This window comes from Nicotiana tabacum, chromosome 20 (assembly GCF_000715075.1).
Source record: "Nicotiana tabacum cultivar K326 chromosome 20, ASM71507v2, whole genome shotgun sequence".
NCBI lineage: Eukaryota > Viridiplantae > Streptophyta > Magnoliopsida > Solanales > Solanaceae > Nicotiana > Nicotiana tabacum.
The window spans coordinates 108,097,765-108,112,439 of NC_134099.1; positions in this window are offsets into that span (position 1 = coordinate 108,097,765).

Below are 14,675 nucleotides of genomic sequence, written 5' to 3' on the forward strand. Positions count from 1 at the left end.
GTTATATCATTCAGATAAGTTCTTTTCTTTCCTTTTCCCTAGCATTTGTTCAGAAAGACTTCTTCTTTTTTCTATTTTTTGAAATCATCACTTTTTTATTTCTTGGTTTAAAAGACTTACCTTCCCAGCAGTTTGTTTTTGAAAAGGATTTTCAGAGCTTACTACCAGTTGCCAAAATGATACAAAGCAAAATGCGAATAGGACACGCCAAATATAAGGCGATAAAGAGAAAAGAAGTTGGTCGCAAGACCAAATGATGAAAGGGACCTAGATCCCAATAGGACCAAATTTCCAGGGGAAGTTGGAGAAAAACAGGAAAACAACAGTTGAGAAAATTGTGGACCTAATTCCAAGAGGGCCCCCGACAGATCATCGAGATGTAGGAGCATCCCCAACAGATTTTCGACCAAGTTCCAAGAGGGTCGGACAACATAGAGTGGGGAAGGGAGAAAGGGAAAAAACCATCCCAGTAGGAGTATCATAACCAACCACCGGGTTTTTAAACTAACAAATTTTGTTTGGTTTGAAACAGGTAAATGGAATGGCAGTGAAGACCATAAGGGAAAATGCAAACTGGGGCAGAAAATTTTCTTTTCAGTTAGAAAATTTTCTGGAAATCAGGTACCCATTTGGGGAAGAATAAAGATAGCACCAAGGAAGTGGTCTTTGAACCAGGGTTTCCCCCAACATAATAAGCTTCCAATGGAGGAAGTTGATCCCCAGCAGACAAAACAAAGAGATGACATTTGTGCTCAGAAAAGCAAAAAGCCATTATCCTCCCCAGCAGCTTCCAGAAGAATGAAGCATCAATTTGAAGGGATAAAATTCCCCAGCAGCGTTATCCTCAACAACGTTATCCCAAAAAGATAACACTTTTATCCCCAGCAGTGTTAAGAAAAAAAAAAAGAAAAAAGAAAAAAAATTGAATTTAAAGGAAGGAAAGAAATGAGACTCCCCCAGTGGTATTATCCCCAGCAATCAGGCATCCACCTGGAGAACAAGGATGAGTAGTTGAAGTATTAGTAATCAGGCATCCACCTGGAGAACAAGGAAGAGCAATGAAATATCAGAAATCAGGCGTCCACCTGGAGAACAAGGAAGAGCAATGAAAGAAACAACAATCAGGCGTCCACCTGGAGAACAAGGATGAAGAAAAGAAATAGCAATCATTTGGAGAACAAGGATGAGTAGTTGAAGTATTAGTAATCAGGCATCCACCTGGAGAACAAGGAAGAGCAATGAAATATCAGAAATCAGGCGTCCACCTGGAGAACAAGGAAGAGCAATGAAAGAAACAACAATCAGGCGTCCACCTGGAGAACAAGGATGAAGAAAAGAAATAGCAATCATCTGGAGAACAAGGATGAAGAATTGAATTAGCAGTCAGGCATCCACGTGGAGAACAAGGAAGAACAGTTGAAATATCAGAAGTCAGGCGTCCACCTGGAGAACAAGGAAAAGCATCAAAACTGGGGCAGAAGATTTTCTGCCATGGTCGAAAATTTTCTCAGAAGAACAAGGAAATCAATTCAAGTTTTAAGAGATAGCAAGACAACAAGATTTGGAGAAAAACAGTCGGAGGTAAGACAATTCCAAGATGTTGAAAATGGGATCATCCGCCCTCGAATAGGATATTTGGGTTCATCCACCCTCGAATAGGATATTCTGGGTTCATCCGCCCTCGAATAGGATATTCTGGGTTCATCCGCCCTCGAATAGGATATTTTGGGTTCATCCGCCCTCGAATAGGATATATTGGGTTCATCCGCCCTCGAATAGGATATTTGGGTTCATCCGCCCTCGAATAGGATATTTTGGGTTCATCCGCCCTCGAATAGGATATTTGGGTTCATCCGCCCTCGAATAGGATATTTGGGTTCATCCGCCCTCGAATAGGATATTTTGGGTTCATCCGCCCTCGAATAGGATATTTTGGGTTCATCCGCCCTCGAATAGGATATTTGGGTTCATCCGCCCTCGAATAGGATATTTGGGTTCATCCGCCCTCGAATAGGATATTTGGGTTCATCCGCCCTCGAATAGGATATTTGGGTTCATCCGCCCTCGAATAGGATATTTTGGGTTCATCCGCCCTCGAACAGGATATTTTGGGTTCATCCGCCCTCGAACAGGATATTTTGGGTTCATCCGCCCTCGAACAGGATATTTGGGTTCATCCGCCCTCGAATAGGATATTTTGGGTTCATCCGCCCTCGAATAGGATATTTGGGTTCATCCGCCCTCAAATAGGATATTTGGGTTCATCCGCCCTCGAATAGGATATTTTGGGTTCATCCGCCCTCGAATAGGATATTTCGGGTTCATCCGCCCTCGAATAGGATTTTATTTTTTAAAGTTGTTGAAATCAGGAGCCCCCCTGAAGAACAGAATGGCGATGTATTGGTTGAAGAGAGGAATGACATTCATTTTTAAAGTTGTTGTTGAAGTTGGGAGCCCGCCCATAGAACAGAGGCATACATTTCAGTCTTTAATTTTCAAGCATTGAACTTGGGAGCCCGCCCAGATAACAGAGGCATACATTTCAAGTCTTTAATTTTCAAGTATTAAAATTGGGAGCCCGCCCAGATAACAGAGGCATACATTTCAAAATCAAGTCAGAGGACAATAAAACAGAGGGTTACAATAGGAATCCCCAGCAGGAAACAATAAAATTCCCCGGCACCGGGAAACAGAAGGTTGCAACAAGAGGTCACAGTACAAACTCAAGTACATGTGTCAAAAGAAGTAAAGCACCGAAAGAAATGCAAGCAGACAAGGAAGCAAGGCAACAAAAATAAATTGTACTCTAGCCTAGCTTCTTATTTTTTTAAGCACGGTGTAACAAGGAGATCGGTAAGCAGTAGTAATAGCATGCAACAACAGTAACATTGCAGTCCAACGGTAGTCTCAGCTACCAAAATTTCTCGAACTACATTGACCTGATTCCTGTTTAGCCCAGGATATGTAGGAAACCTTTGAAGCAAAGGTTCGGTCAAATCTTTTTCAAAAAATGCTTCAACGGAGTACTCGGATGGGCAAAAATCGCTCGCTTTATCTTTGCACGAAAACCCTTCGTGTCTCCGGGCAAAGAGGGGCAGCTGTAAGCACGTGATTTTTGCCCTATATGAGAATTACTCCCAAAAAATTCAAAAATAAAATGATTTTTCTTTGGTGTACAATTTTGTGATATTTTGAAGAATTATTTGTATTTGTCTGTGCGTGTTTATTCGCTAAATTAATAAAAAATACAAAAATATGTCGCATTTTGCATGTAGGATTTAATTCTACAATTGTTAGTAATTAAAATTGTTTTACAAAAATTAAAAATTACAAAAATAGGCATCGTTTGCATTTTTAGCATTTAATGTCCAAATATACAATTTTATGCTTAATTAATACTTAATTGTGCGTTAATTGTTATTGGGAGTTAATTTGCGCCTTTATAACTTAATTTAGTTCTTAATAATAGTTTAAGTATTTTTATAATTTAGTTTTAGAAAAATAAAAGAAGAAAAGAGAGCGAAAATATAAAGAAAGTCGGAATTGGGCCTCTTCTTCAATTTCAAGCTATAGGCCTAAAAAATGGCCCAATCTTCCCTACGACCTAGTCCATTTCGAACTGGGTCGACCCAGTCCATTAACCCAACACCCCTTCTTCATTTTTGTCCAACACAAAACAAAACCAAAAAAAAAAAATAAAAAAATAAAAAGTGAATTATCACTATAAATAGTTTTATTTTTTGTTTTTTTTATATATATAAAAAAAAATCCGAAAATATTTTATTTTATTTATTATTTTTATTTTTTTAAAAAAAATATATATATAGTAATTTCGGAAATGATTTTAAAAAAATAAAAAAAAATAAAAAAATGTAAAAGAATGTAGAAAATTTTTAAAAAAAAGTAAAAAGTTTTAAAAAATTTAAAAGTAAAAGAAGGTTGGAATTAAAAAATAAATATAAAGATATCTGAAAATTTAAAAAATTTAAAGTAATTGAAAGTAGCATTTTTAAAAGAAAAAGAAAAGATAGTGGTTTATTTTTTAAAGAAAAGTTAAATAAAGTGAGATTCTCTTTTAAAAAAATAAAAAGTGGGATTTTAAATAAGATAAAGTAATTAAAGTTGGAATTTTAAAAATAAAAGTAAATAAAGGTGGGATTTCTTTTTCTAAAAAAATAAAAGCAATTTGTAAGTGAGATTTCTTTTAATTAAAAAAATAATAAAATAATAAAAAACAAATCTGAAAATTTCGAAAATTTTGCTATAAATAGAAGAGAAAATTTAGGAAGAAGGGTGGAAAAAAGAGAGGAAAAACTAGATAGAGAGAAGAAAAAAAGAGGGGGCGGAGTGAGAAGTATACACCCGATATACATTCTGTATACACTGAATATACAGGGGCAGAATTCATTTTGGAGAGTTTTGAAGTTGAAAAAAAATAGTTACTGCTTCATTGCCTCGCTTAAGATCTGAAATAGTCAGAACCTTCCTGCCTTTTACTTCTTCACTATACTTGGAGTCGTTTATAGTCTCCTGGGTTTTCTGCTATTCCTACTGTACTGGTTTGCGATGTTGCTGAATCTGCTGTTGCTGTGTTATTACTGCTGCTGACTTCTCCTTCTTTTGTTCTTGTACTGCTATTTCCAGGTACACATTTGTACAATCTCGGCTTGAAGCAAAAAATGAAATATTAATCAGGCTTTGTTCCTGTTGAATTCCTCCTGTTTAGATTTGTGGTTGAATATAATTTTTCTTTCTTCGTATAAAGATGTAGTTGAATGATTAATGAATAATGAGGTTGCATATGTATACTTTCTTCATCTAATAATGTTAGTTTAAATTACGGAGAATAATTAATCTGTTTTGATATTATGGTCAATCTCATGTTCTAGTATTATTGAATAACAGAATATAAAATGAAAGCAGTTTTTCTTTGTACAAACTCGATCGCAATTTTCCATTCGCATTAGCCGTAAACTAATAACTAATAAGTTACGTTTTTCAGCATGTAAATAATTAAGAGATTTTCTTTTAGTTTAGAGACGAACTTAATAGAAAATATAGTCATTGTAGGTTTATCCTGTAAAAATAAAAATGAGACGAGCCTCGCCAAATAAAACGTATAGATTGCGGGGCCCTCACAAAATGTATGGTTTAATTAGAATTCGGAAGGACCGTTTAGCGAATTTCACGGTCTTTCCCAAAATAATAACGCGATAGTCTCTTTAGGCGCGTGTTTAATATTTTACTTTCTTAAGCCTGGGTGTGCATTTCATGCGACCCGAATCCAAATCCCAAAACATCAAATAAAACGTGTTCCGGATTGTGGGTGCATTTCATGTAACGCAGTCCAAAGACGTGTTTTAAGCGATGTTCATATTTCTTTTAAAAACAATAATAATAAAGCGGTTGAAAGATAAAATTTGCACATAAGTTCATATTTGTATAAAATCAGACAATCAAGCCGAATATAACAGTTGAGCGACCGTGCTAGAACCACGGAACTCGGGAATGCCTAACACCTTCTCCCGAGTTAACAGAATTCCTTATCCGGATTTCTGGTACGCAGACTGTAATATGGAGTCATTCTTTTCCTCGATTCGGGATTAAAATTGGTGACTTGGGACACCCTAAATCTCCCAAGTGGTGACTCTGAAATAAATAAACCAATCCCGTCTCGATTGTCCTTTAATTGGAAAAACTCTCTTGCTCCCTCGCGGGTGCGGAAAAATGGGGTGTGACAATATATATAGGAGGTCTTGGACAAATATAAAAACAGAGTCAGAGAATAGAGAGAGAACAGATTAGAGAGAAAAAAAGAGCTGAACATTTATTCCGAAAAAACATTGAAACTCTCAAGAAAAGAAAAACCATACAAAGAAAATAATTAAAAAAAAAGTTGAAAATTAGAAGAGAGAGTAGTACACACATGATAAATATTCTGGTATACAGGTGTAGAAATTAAGGGTTGAAGATTAACTAGCCTTTCAAAAAATCTGAAAATTTCTCTTGGTTTCTGTCCGTTATTTTCGGCATTCCTGGATTTTATTTTGAATTTTTTAAATCTGTCACTGGGGCTTTCGTTGACTGGTTATTGCTGGTTATTGTTGTTGTTGCTGTGTTACGTATTACGTTGCTGACTTTCTTCTTCTTATATTGACAATATCAGGTACACAACTGTAATTTTGGCATTTTGTAAGCCGAAATGAAGAATGGAGTGTTAAATTTTTAATTTAGTTTTAATATTTTTTGTATTGTATTTAGATTATTCATGTATTATTATTCTGTAAATCACTGTCATTTGGCATAACTAGGCATGTTATAGCGATATATTAAATAACGCCTTAACCGGATTATTAGGAAATATATTTAAGCCTGATTACTAATTAAAACTGTTTAATAATCAAAATAGAAGAAATAACGTAAAAAATGGCGTTATTGAATCAGTTTGGCAAAAATTGACTAAGTTCCTTATTCATAAGGTTTTTTGTCAACGTTAAGTTAATCGGAATCATGTAGTTAATTTCAGTTAAAACATGAATTAGTTTGCGAATCAAGTATTAGGACATGATGTGAATTAAAACAAGGTTAGTTAAGGTTAAATTGTTTAATTTTTAGAAATATGGTTTAGTAATCAAGTTTTTTTTTCAATTTTCAGTATTTGTAAATAATTAATTTCAATAAGCTTAAGTCATACTAACAATATGAATTTTAATCCAACTATGGGATAATTAGTTTTTTTTATTTTTTGACAATTCCATGTTGTTTGTAATTATAATTTTAGTAATATTACTTTCCATTAATATTTGTTTTAAATTAGTAATTAATATGTTATTTTTAAGTATGTAGAGATTGACTTCATAATTATAGACAAACTTAGTAATAATAAAGATGTAGTCATTAAAGGGTATTCATAAAATAAGGGAGGATCTCGCTAAAAAATAAATAAATATAAATAATACAAAAAATTGCAGTCCTCCAATCTTATTTATTTATTTTTTTAATATAAGAAAATATCTAGATTCCGAGATGGGCGATTTAGTAAAATTCACAGTCCTACCTAATAGTACCATAACACGTAGTATTTTGGCGCATGTTTAATAAGGTTATTTTCTTAAATACGGGTGTACATTTATGTAACCCATATCACGATCTTGACGAAGTCAAAATGCGTCAACAAATCACGTGTGCACTGGTTGTGGCGTGGTTCGAGATGCGTTTTCGCGACGTTGCAATTTTGTATAAAATAAATAATGATAAAAGCGGTTTTAAAAGTTAAATTTGCATATAAGTTCTTAATTGTTTAAAAATCAGATAAATGAGCCAAATATGACAATTGAGCGACCGTGCTAAAACCACGGAATTTGGGAATGCCTAATACCTTCTCCCGGATTAACAGAATTCCTTATCCGGATTTCTGGTTCGCGGACTGTAATATAGAGTCATTTGTTTCCTCGATTCGGGATTAAAATTGGAGACTTGGGACACCCTAAATCTCCCAAGTGACGACTCTGAAATAAATAAATAAATCTCGTTTCGATCGTCCTTTAATTGGAAAAAACTCCCTTCACCCCTCACGGGAGCGGAAAAAGGAGGTGTGACAGCTCTGGCGACTCCGCTGGGGATTAAACCAGAATCTCTGGTTCAGGGTTCAAGAATTTGAGCACAGAATAATTGTTATTATTTGGCTCTATTTATTTATTTAATTTTATTTACATATTTTGACTTAAATGTGCTAATTAATTGCCTTTACCGCTTTGATATTATGTGAACTGTATATAAACTGTGCCGAAACCCTTCTCTTCTTACCTCCGGGGAGAAGCTCGCTGGTCGAGACTCCCTATTCTGTTAGTGTCAATACCTGAAATAAGAAAGAGGCTCGGATAAGTTACAAAGCCGGATGACCCCGCGGGTCCCCGATACGTAGCCCCCTCCTCGACTCGAGTTGTCCGCTCGGGTAAGCCAGGTCTAGAACAAAGCCCAGTTTGAAACTTAGTAAAACATGACTTCATGCCGGATCCCTAGTAGGAAAACGCTTATTTGCATCACGCTGCATCTGACTTAGGGGACTTAACACAGGGGTTGGGTCCGTCTAGGACTAGCAACCTGAATTGTAAAGACCATCCTGCTGCATTCTGTTTGCTTTATGCATTTATTTGCTTTAGACTTGCATGTTGACCGGCTTTGGGAAAATCAGAAATATCGAAAATTGTGAAAAAAAGGACGTAGTAATAGTGTAGAGAATTAATTGCCTGTTTTAAAAATATAAAAAAAAATAAAAAAAAATAGTTTGTATTACCGTAAAAAATAACAAAAAATAAAAATAAAAAGGTCTTGTTTTAAATGTTTTTACTTATTTATTTATTTATTTACAAAAAAAAAAATAAAAAAAATAAAGAATCAATAGCTTGTTTTAAATGTTGTTATTTATTTATTTATTTATCTACAAATATGCCAAAAAAATAAATGAAGAGTCAGGCTATGCCATGTTGCAAAAGTAGCCGAACATTCCCTAAAGGGGCGCTGAAAGGCTGACTCTGCATAAGCAGTCACCTTTGTTGTTTTTACCTTACGGCTGATTAAATCCCTACAGCCTTAAGATCTTCATCCTTGAAGAGTCAGAAGGCCGTGTTTTTAAAATAAAATAAAATAAAATAAAGACAATTTTTTTTAAAATTAAGAAAAAATAGGAAAATTCGTTTATGAGTCAAATAAAGATTTTGCTTTTGTCTAAATCCCTTAATAAATGTGCAGAATGAGCACGAGTAGGAATTCATCTGAGGCCATGGTAAATGGGGTCCCTTTAGGCTTACGCATGTGGTGGAATGACTTACAAGAATCAGGGCGAGATACAGTCAAGATATACTTGGGAAACTTAGTTGGGCTACTGGACATTGTTCCGAGAGGGAACATTATAAGGGCACTAATATCATTCTGGGACCCAGCACACAATGTATTATATTTCTCAGACTTTGAGCTCACACCAACACTGGAAGAATTGGCAGGGTACATCGGGAGTCCCAAAGTCCCTATGAGAGAGCAGTATCTTATTGCACCAAGGATCGTAACCATACACAAATTTCTAGACACTGTAAAGATCCGCAGAGTTATACACAACCCAGAATTATCTGAAGGGTTTTGTAGTCTTGCATTCTTGTACGACAGATACAGTCATTTTGGAGGGTTCAACAATCCTGAGGGAAAGATTTGCAGCGGGGAAAATCAGTTGAAATGGGAAGAACATAGGTGTATTGCTTTCATGGTAGCCTTTCTGGGCCTTCTGGTGTTCCCTAGAAAGGATGGGAAAATTAACATACAAATCGCTGGGGTCGTCAGCACTTTGCTCAAGCAAAAAAACAGCACTCTGGCACCAATGATAATAGCAGATATTTTCCCCGCTCACTATTTGCAAAACTAGAGGAGGTTTCTTTGAGGGATGTAATAAACTACTGCAAATATGGATGATAGAGCATCTATGTCATTGCCCTCAGTTGCTGAGATATGGGTCATCACAAAAGACTTGTATAGAAGAGTTTCCCACCAGGGTCGACGGTTTCAAACTGCCAGAAGGGGTCGCCGAATGGGTCACGCTGCTGCGCTCGGTGTCAGCAAACCAGATAGAATGGGCATTTGAGTGGCTACCCATAGATGAGGTCATACACATGTCGACCGCTGAGTCTCATTTATTGTTGATGGGTCTCCAAAGTATCCAGCCCTACGCACCATATAGAGTGTTGAGACAGTTGGGGCGATATCAAATAATCCCGAAGGAAGAGGATCTCAATAGCCAGGTAATCGAAATCGGGCCTGGTAGGCAGTTCCCTGAAGCGGTCGTCCGGAGAATATGGAATGAATGTCAAACCCTGAAAGAAGATACTTGTGTACAAGATCGGGCCAAGGGCGAAGTGTCGCCAAAATATCCCACGTGGTACAGAAGAGAGCTTGAGCATCAGAGACCAACTAAGAGAGCTCGCATCCAAGACTTTGCGGAATCGTCACATGCACAGTGGGGCTGGTTAAAAAGAGAGGAAGGCTACCGGGCCGAAATCGGGAGGCTAAAGCAACAAGTTGAAAGGCTTATATTTGAGAACAACGTGCAAGTCGCCTCCAAAAGAACAAATTAGCCCAAGAAAACCAGACACTAAAAGCCCGCATTCCCCAATCCAGTAAGAGTAACAACGACTGACAGAAACGTCGCTCCGACGAAAGATTGATAGCAGATTTGAGAAATTAGGTCAGCCAAAGCCGAGAAGAATTAGAGAGATCAGAAGCTTGCATAGCAAGGATGAATGTCAGATGGGCAAAAGGTACAATGGCCCGGAGGCAGCGTCTGCAACAAGTCATAAGGGATTATGAAATGAGCATCGGGATACTAAGGAAAACAAACTCCACGCTTCAGGAACGGATCTTCAAACAAGCACGAGATGCCCAGGCCGACAGAAGACGTTGTTACGATGCGATGACCAGAATGGAAAGACAAATGGAGATGTTCCAGGATCAACTTGCCGACAATGCTCAAGCACTGGGATTAAAGAACCAGCAAATAGAGCAATTGTTCGTTGAAAGGGACAACATTCGAGGAAGGATTGACGAGATTGGGCACTACATCTACATGAGATGCCTAGCATGTGAGCAAATACCTCGGAAAACCCTCCTTGTTTCCATCATGGGCTGCGTCCACCGGATCATGAATGAGTTGAAGAGCTTGCAGAAAGACCTTACACCAAGAGCCGCGGAAAGGCCGAATGATGCCTCGCAGACCCCTAAGTTGGAATTTTAATCTTTTTCGAGTCTTGTTTAGTTGTCTTGTTTGTCCCCCCATATGCTGTTGTCTTTCTCTTTTAATCAAGTCGGTTTAAGAACTTTGGAATCTGTACTATTGTTGTTCCTTGTTTGAAGTAATTTGTAATAGTAAAAATTTTGACGAATTAAATGATTCCAAAAGAGTTTTTGTGTGTCTTTACTTTGTGGCAGAACTACGCCCGGTCTGATTCACGCGGGGACGTGATACGTAGGCAATCCACATAAGATTCGGCCGCCATTAACAAAAAAAAGGAAAAAAGGAAAGAAAAAGAAAATAGAAAAATAAAATAAAATACAGGGGTTCCCAAAGTACTTTAAAAAGGACAAATAAGCAAGCCGGGATGACGTATGTTGTCGAAGCAAAGCATGTTAGAAACGGTTACTGCCTAGGAGCATTTTCATCCCCAATGTGTTGTTATCAAATCTGTTAAAGCTCTAACGCTAACAAGTTTGTTATTTTCCACAAAATTCAGACAGTTAGTTGTTAAAGCATTCTGGCAACACACCCTTACCAAACCAGATCCAAAGGACCGGTGACAACGAGCATGACTACTTCAGAAAATAGTACCGGGGAAGAAAGGCCGTTGAGCCAGTTGTTAAAAGAAGCGATGGAGAAAATAGAAAGGATGGGACTAGAGATGAATGCAATGCAGTTAGCTCTGGCCAAAGCACAAAAGAGCCCTGAACCACTGGGGCATATGCCGGAATACCCTCACTCTGGCCCTTCAACAAGCCTCCCGAATCACCGTTATCTTCAGGAGAGAAGCCCCCATGATTCCCAAGCACCACCACCCTATCAACCTCTCCCAACACCAAATGTTCCCACTTTTATGGGACCCACATCAGCCACCCTGCAAAGATCAACCAGCGAGCCGTTGTTTCAGGCTCACGATACGCAATACTATCCCCCTGAGCCCACATTCCATGCACCAGAACCCCATACCTATAATCCGCACTTGGAGGTACCGGCAGAGATTGAAAAGCCGGTTAAGGGCCCAAAACAAGATGAGGTAATGAGGAAGTTCAAAAGCCTGGAGCAGTCCTTCATGAACTTGCACGGATTGGGCAACCAGGTCAGCGTGGCCTACAAGGATCTATGCCCTTTCCCGGACGTCCAACTCCCGGCTGGGTTCAAGATGCCTAAGTTTGATTTATATGAAGGGCACGGTGATCCCATGGCACATTTGCAGGGCTTTTGTAGCAAGATGAGAGGGGCAGGCGGCAAAGACAAGCTACTAATAGCTTATTTCGGTCAAAGCTTAAGTGGATCAGCACTGGAATGGTATACCAGGCGGGACTCCAGCAGATGGTACACTTGGGATGATCTGGCGCAGGCTTTCGCGGGTCACTTTCAATACAATCTCGAGATAGTCCCTGACCGTCTCACATTGCTTAGGTCCGGAAAGAAGCCTGGGGAAAGCTTTCGTGAGTTTGGTTTCCGCTGGAGAGAACAAGCAGCCAGAGTTGATCCTCCCATGAGAGAGGGAGAAATGGTGGACTACTTTTTGCAAACACTGGATCCAACTTACTTTGGTCACTTGGTGACGACGGTTGGAAAATCCTTCAATGAAGTAGTAAAGATAGGGGTCATGATAGAGGAGGGTCTGAGGTCTGACAAAATCCTGAATTACTCGGTGCTCAAGGCAACGACCCAGGCTATTCAAAGCGGCACGGGAGGTGCGTTGGGAAGGAGGAAGAAAGAAGAAATTGCCACGATTGAGACAAGCGGTTGGTCCAGGTCCGGCAAACCATACTACAACCAACCCAGACCCCACAAACCAAACTACCCATACAACCCACCATATCACTACTATCCACCTCAAGAACCACATTTCACCGTCCATCAAGCCCAGACATACACCCAACCTCCGGTTCGCCCGTAATGGCGCGCGCCAGCTCCCCACAATACATACCCACCTCCTCATAATACCTACCCACCACCACAAAACACCTATCCACCTCCAAGAGCCTACAGAAACCCTCCAGGGATGGGTTTCAGGGGAAATCCGGCCTCCAGAAATGAAAGATTGCAGAGGCAAAGAACTTTTACTGAGTTGGGGGAAACCTATATTGCCTTGTTCCACAAATTGAGGCAGTTGGGTTTATTAAATCCTGTTGAGTCTAGATTGCCAAATCCCTTACCCCAAAATATTGATCATTCGGTAAGATGTGAATATTGTTCGGGAGCTCCCGGACATGATACCGAGAAATGTTGGAGGTTGAAACATGCGATACAAGATCTTATTGATACCAACAAGATCGAGGTACAGGCCCCGGAGGCACCCAACATTAACCAGAACCCATTGCCAAAGCACCCCGAAGCCCACATGATCGAGCTTGTGCACGAAGGAGGGGAGCCGAAGAAACCCTCACAGACAGTGATGATGATCCGTGCCACTCCGAAAGAAAAATCGATCGATGAGGAAGCAGGGGTACAGTTGAAGAGGGAAGATGTCAAGCCAGTGGTGATATTGGGGAAGAATCCATCTGCCGCTACAAGGAAACCAGAACCAGCCAAGTTGGTAATAACGGGAGCATCATCTGCACCCGTGGTGGTTGTGAAGGGGGTCTGCAGGGAACCGGTCATCATAAAGCCAGTAGTCCAAACACCAGTGATTGATAGCAAGGCCGTGCCTTGGAAGTACGAGAAGGCAGTGGTGATGTACAAGGGACAACAAGTGGAGGAGAATAGTTGTGAGGCGCAGGGACTGACTCGATCAGGATGGTGTTTTGCTCCGGCGGAGTTGAGAAGACCCAATCCAGCTGCAACAAAGAAACCTGTGTCAGAAGAAGAAGCTGAGGAATTCTTAAAGAAGATGAAAGTGCAGGATTACTCCGTGGTCGAACAGTTGAAGAAAACACCGGCCCAGATCTCGTTGCTATCATTACTAATCCATTCGGATGAACATCGTCGGGCCCTGATGAAGATACTGAATGAAGCTCATGTGCCCAATGAGATTTCTGTAAATCACCTGGAAACGATTGCCAACAAAATTTTCGAGGTGAACAGGGTAACATTTTCAGATGATGATCTGCCAGTGGAGGGCACAGAGCATAATAAAGCTCTCTACCTAACTATCAAATGTGAAGATTCGGCAGTTACTCGGGCATTGGTGGATAACGGCTCAAGTGCCAATATTTGTCCATTATCCACCCTGAACCAGTTGAAGATCGACCATGGAAGAATCCACAAGAATAGCATTTGCATCCGAGGATTTAACGGAAATGGAACAGCCACCGTGGGGGATATTGTACTTGAATTGACCATCGGTCCAGTCCAGTTTACCATGGAATTCCAGGTATTAGATGTCGCGGTATCTTATAACCTTCTGTTGGGACGACCGTGGATCCATGCAGCCAAAGCCGTGCCATCCACCTTGCATCAGATGGTCAAATTCGAGTGGGATAAACAAGAGGTCGTGTTGCACGGCGAGGACACTGCGTGCACCATAGGAGGCGCCATTGTACCCTTCATAGAGACCAATGATGACAAAGGTCCCTGGGTCTACCAAATTTTTGATGCAGTGTCGGCAAACAAGATCCCTGAGGGTGAAATCATTCAGCACCCTAGGGTAGCTTCCGCAACGGTCATGATGGTTTCAGAAATGCCGGGTAATGGGTTTGTGCCAGGAAAAGGCTTGGGAGCTGAGCTTCAGGGAATTGTTCAACCTGTTTTCTTGCCCAAGAATTTGGAGACCTTTGGGTTGGGGTTCAAACCAACTGCAGCAGATGTAAAGTGAGCGCGGAAAATGAAGAAGAAAGTTTGGTTTCTTCCTAAACCTGTGCCACGTCTCTCAAGATCTTTTGTTAGAGCAAGCGCCAAGGGGTCACCGGTCCCGAAAATTCTCGGGCCATTGACTGGGATTGACGGGGAT